The 4,853-nt window shown below is 35.6% G+C and overlaps 1 pseudogene; it reads left to right on the forward strand.

Annotated features, from left to right (window-relative positions):
- The first annotated feature begins 1,320 nt into the window (after nt 1–1,320).
- Nucleotides 1,321–1,944, forward strand: LOC102991587 (40S ribosomal protein S3a-like; annotated as a pseudogene).
- The last annotated feature ends 2,909 nt before the right edge of the window (nt 1,945–4,853 follow it).

Genomic DNA, 4,853 nt, shown 5'->3' on the forward strand with positions numbered 1-4,853 from the left:
TACATTTTGTGTAAAATAATGAATTATATAATTTTGTTCTAATGGTTTATGGATGAAACTTTTGAATGACAAAATATTTCCTTGACTGGATCATGTATATTTGCACATAAAACTCTGCCTAGTTGTTTCAAGTATTACCTCTAAAATATATCCTGTATCTATTCATTTCAATACTGTATATACTGTTTTGGTTCAAGTTTAAAAAGAAATGATGAATTAGATAAAATATAGAGTGATAATGAAAGTTGTGGTAAACATGGTTTTGATTAGGCTCACTTTTAAACTTTAGCAGTTTAATCATTTATGCATAAAGTGTGTGTTGCATTAAACATCCTTGCTATAATCAGTTTCTGTGACAACCAAGAAGCTGGCAGATTATATTGATTCATGCAGGATGGTTTCCAAGGTTGTAACCAATTTATTAGACGTAATTATTGTATTAGAATGACTGGCAATGATAACTCTAATATAAGTGATAACATTTCACTATTTAAATTATTCTTACATTTCATGGGATACTTATATGCTTAAAAAATCCTTATGCTAATAATTGGAGAAGGCAAAATTGAAGAGCGACTCTAAAGTACATGTTAAGCTAATGGAACTAGAAAAATATAACAATTATGATTTAAGTTTAAAGATCCAGATTGGTTTTTATTTGCTATTAGGAGGGTGGAAATAAGTATTTACCCACGAATCTATATTGAAAAATCATCTCAGAACCTTTCAAATGACGTTAAATCTTAAAATCAATAAGCCGTGTGTCTTATTTCAGGCTGCTATAACAAAATACCACATACATTATTTCTCACAGTTTTAGAGGCTGGAAGTCTGAGATTAGGGCCCCAGCACGGTTGGCTGAAGACCTTCTTCCAGGTCAGAAGGGGTGAGCTAACTCTGTGGGGTCTTTTTTATAACAGCACTAACCCCATTCACAAGGGCTGTTCCTTTATGACCTCAGCAATTCATAAAGGCCCTACCTCTTACTACCATCACATTGTGTACTAAGAGTTCAACATACAAATTTCAAGGGGGACACAAACATTCAGGCCACAGCAACATGTTACCATAATCTTTATCATTTCCTCAAAACAAGTATCCTTTCTGTCCTAAATTGCTTTTCACTTAAAAATTTTTTTTTGGAAGTTACAAGGAAATGATGGAATGATGGTTCTTTACCCATTGTATACGAGGGTTCTAAAAAAATCTAAGTAGTTTCCTTTTTCGGAGGTTATGGATTGGGTTTGAGGAACTTTTCATTGCCTGTATAAATTGCAAAATAAAATAGTAGTATAGACCTTTGGCTCTCAGAGCAGCACCATGGTCATTGGCAAGAACAAGCATCTTACAAAAGGCAGCAAAGAAGGAGCCAAGAAGAAAGTAGTTGGTCCACTTTCTAAAACATACTGGTATGATGTAAAAGCACTAATTACCTATGTTCAATGTGAGTAATGTTGGAAAAACTTTAGTCTCAAGGACTCAAGGAACCAAAATTGCATCTAATGACCTCAAGGGTAGTGTTTTTGAAGTGAACCTTGCTGAGTTTCAGAATGATAAATCTGCACCTAGAAAATTCAGGCTAATTACTGAGGATATTCTGGGCAAAAACTGCGTGACCAACTTCTATGACATGAATCTTACCAGTGACAAAATGTGCTCTATGATCTAAAAATGGCAGACCATTATTGAAGTTTATATTGAGATCAAGAGTACTGATGGTTATTTAATTCATCTTGTCTCTGTTGGTTTTACTAAAAAAACATATAACAACCAGATTCAGAAGACCTCTCAAGCTCAGGACCACAGGTCCCCAAAATCTGGAAGAAGATTATGGAAATCATGACCCAAAAGTTGTAGACAAATGACTTGAAAGAAGTCATCCCTACAGGGAATGCAGTTACTAACAGGCCGCAGACTGGTACCAGTCCGCAGCGGGGGAGTTGATGACCTCTGCTTTAGTTTGTGCTCTTTCCCATACAATTTAGAATCAGCTTGTCAAGAAATTACTCCCTACCTAGTGAGACTTCCTCCTATATTGACCCCTAAAAATTCTACAGCTTTTCCTTTTACATTTTTAAACTATCTCTAATTTTTTTTTTTTTTTTTTTTTTTTTGGGGGGTATGCGGGCCTTCCTCTGCTGTGGCCTCTCCCGTTGCGGAGCACAGGCTCCGGACGCGCAGGCCCAGCGGCCACGGCCCACGGGCCCAGCCGCCCCGCGGCACGCGGGATCCTCCCAGAACCGGGGCGCGAACCCGGTTCCCCTGCATCGGCAGGCGGACGCGCAACCACTGCGCCACCAGGGAAGCCCCTCTAATTTTTTATATATTGTGAGAAAGTAAATTTGTTTGCTTGCAGTTCAAATGTGTGTGTATGTGTGCCCATGTGCTTTGTGTGTGTGCATACATATTTTGGGGGCTTCTTTATGTTCTAATTGTCAATAAGGTTATGCTCTTCTTTAGGTCAGTGGTCCCCAACTGTTTGGCACCAGGGACCAGTTTCGTGGAAGACAGATTTTCCATGGACAGGTGTGGGGGCAGGGGAATGGAGCAATGAGGAGCAATGGGGAGCAGCCTGGGGGTTGGGGACCCCTGCTTTAGGTTGTGCTCTTTCCCGTACAATTTAGAATCAGGTTGTCAATTTCCATAAAATATCTTTTGAAATTTGCATTAGAATTACATTTATTCCATAGCCCTATTTACATCCTTATGATCCATCTCTACATTTATTTAGTTATTTAAAAATCTTTCAGTATAATGCTATAAACATTTTACTGGAAGTTCTGTAACAACTTTTGTTGGATTTATTCCTGATCATTTTATAGTTTAAATCCTATTAATGGTACGTAACTGTGAAATTATGTTTTATGTTGTTGCTCTTTGTAAAAATGTAATTGATTTTCATAGAGTGTGATATCTGCAATCTTAATAAACTTACTGAATTTTATGTTAGCTGTAGTTTCTCTAGAGTTTTCTAGGTAGACATTTATATGCTTCATAAATAACTTAATAGTGGTGATAGTGAGCTACTTTGCTTTGTTCTTGATCTTGAAAGAAATCATTATCACATTTTATCATTGTATAATATCTGATGTAATTTGTTGGTGAATATCTTTTAATGTTTTAAGAAATTGTCCTTCTGTTCATAGTTAGCTAAGAATTTTTTCCATGAGCTTATGTTGTACTTCTTGGAATACTGATTTTTCTGCCTCTATTGAAATGAATATATGATATTTTCCTTCAATAAGGTGAATTATTTTAACTGTTTCTAATATTTAGTCAATCTTGCATTACTGGGGTAAACTCCCCTTGATGATGGTAGATTATATTTTTTATATATTCCTGGGTTTGGTTAATAAATATTTGTTTAGGATTTTGTATCCTTGTTTATGAGTAAGATGGGGCTAGTAATTTTTTTCTCATACTGACCTAGCAGATTTTAGTACTAATGTTATATTGACCTTACAAAATTAGCTGATGACTATTTCCTTTCTTTCATTGTCTGGAAAAAAATTAAAATAATGGAATTATTTGTTCCTTTAGGGTTTAAAAAAGTTTGCACATAGAACCATCTAAGATTGCTGTTGATCCGTATCAGAAGATTTTAAAACATTTATTTATTTTTGTATGTTGTTATAGGGCTATTCAGGGTTTTTTCCTTCTAGATTCGACTTTTAGAAATTCTATTATTTCATAGAATTCATTTAATCTCAGTGTTAAATAATTTGGCCACAGTGTTCATAGCCTCTAATAATTTTTAATAACTATAGTATTAGTAATTATTGTTTTTTAAATTCTAATATTGTTATTGTTCCGTCTGTTACATTTTCTTAATTTTTCAGAGTTTTCTCAATATTATCAGTTTTCTTTCCAAGGAACAACTTTTGAGTTTGTTTATCCTACTTATTGTATCTCTGGTTTCTGTTTTATTCATATTTAAAATTTTTCTCGAGTATTTTCTTCCTTTTCTGCAGATTCAGGTCCTTTCTCATTTTTCTATCTGGGTTGCAGAATTTTTGTTGATGATTTGCAGAAGTTCCTTTTATATCCTAAATATTCCCTTTCTGACTTGGACCAAACAAAAATGTTTTCCCAGTCTTCCATGCATGTTAATTTTGATTTTGGTGTCCTTAATTGAAGAGAATTTGTTAATTTTGATGTATTTTTGTTTTGTTTTATAGTTTGTCTTTTGAAATTTTGTGTGATATTTCTTAGCTATTACCCTTGCTCCTTTGTCACAAATACAGCCTTCTTCATTTACTTCTATAACTTCTCAAATTTTATTTTGGCATGTTTCCTTTAATCTCTTTGGAACTCCTTTGTCTGTAGGTTTAGTTAAAGAACGAGTTTTTACGTTTTCCCATATTGTAAGCCACTTAACATCAATATCTGTGGACAATATTTCATTTCACCATTCATTTATGCTGCCAGGTTTATCCTGTATTAAATTTCTGCTATATGTGAGTCCATCTGTAGCATTTCTGGCTCCTATAGCCTATTTTTCTCTTATAGGAAAACAATGATTTTTATTTCCATGAGTGTGCACTCTGCCTTACTGTTTGATAGGTTTTTTTTTTTTTTTTTTGCGGTACGCGGGCCTCTCACTGTTGTGGCCTCTCCCGTTGCGGAGCACAGGCTCCGGACGCACAGGCTCAGCGGCCATGGCTCCGGGGCCTAGCCGCTCCGCAACATGTGGGATCTTCCTGGACCGGGGCACGAACCCGCGTCCCCTGCATCGGCAGGCGGACTCTCAACCACTGCGCCACCAGGGAAGCCCTGTTTGATAGGTTAATCAGTATTTTTACTTTCCAGCTTTAGGTTTACTTAGTTATTTGTATATTCTTACATATAATTTT

This window comes from Physeter macrocephalus, chromosome 10 (assembly GCF_002837175.3).
Source record: "Physeter macrocephalus isolate SW-GA chromosome 10, ASM283717v5, whole genome shotgun sequence".
Classification (NCBI taxonomy): Eukaryota; Metazoa; Chordata; class Mammalia; order Artiodactyla; family Physeteridae; genus Physeter; species Physeter macrocephalus.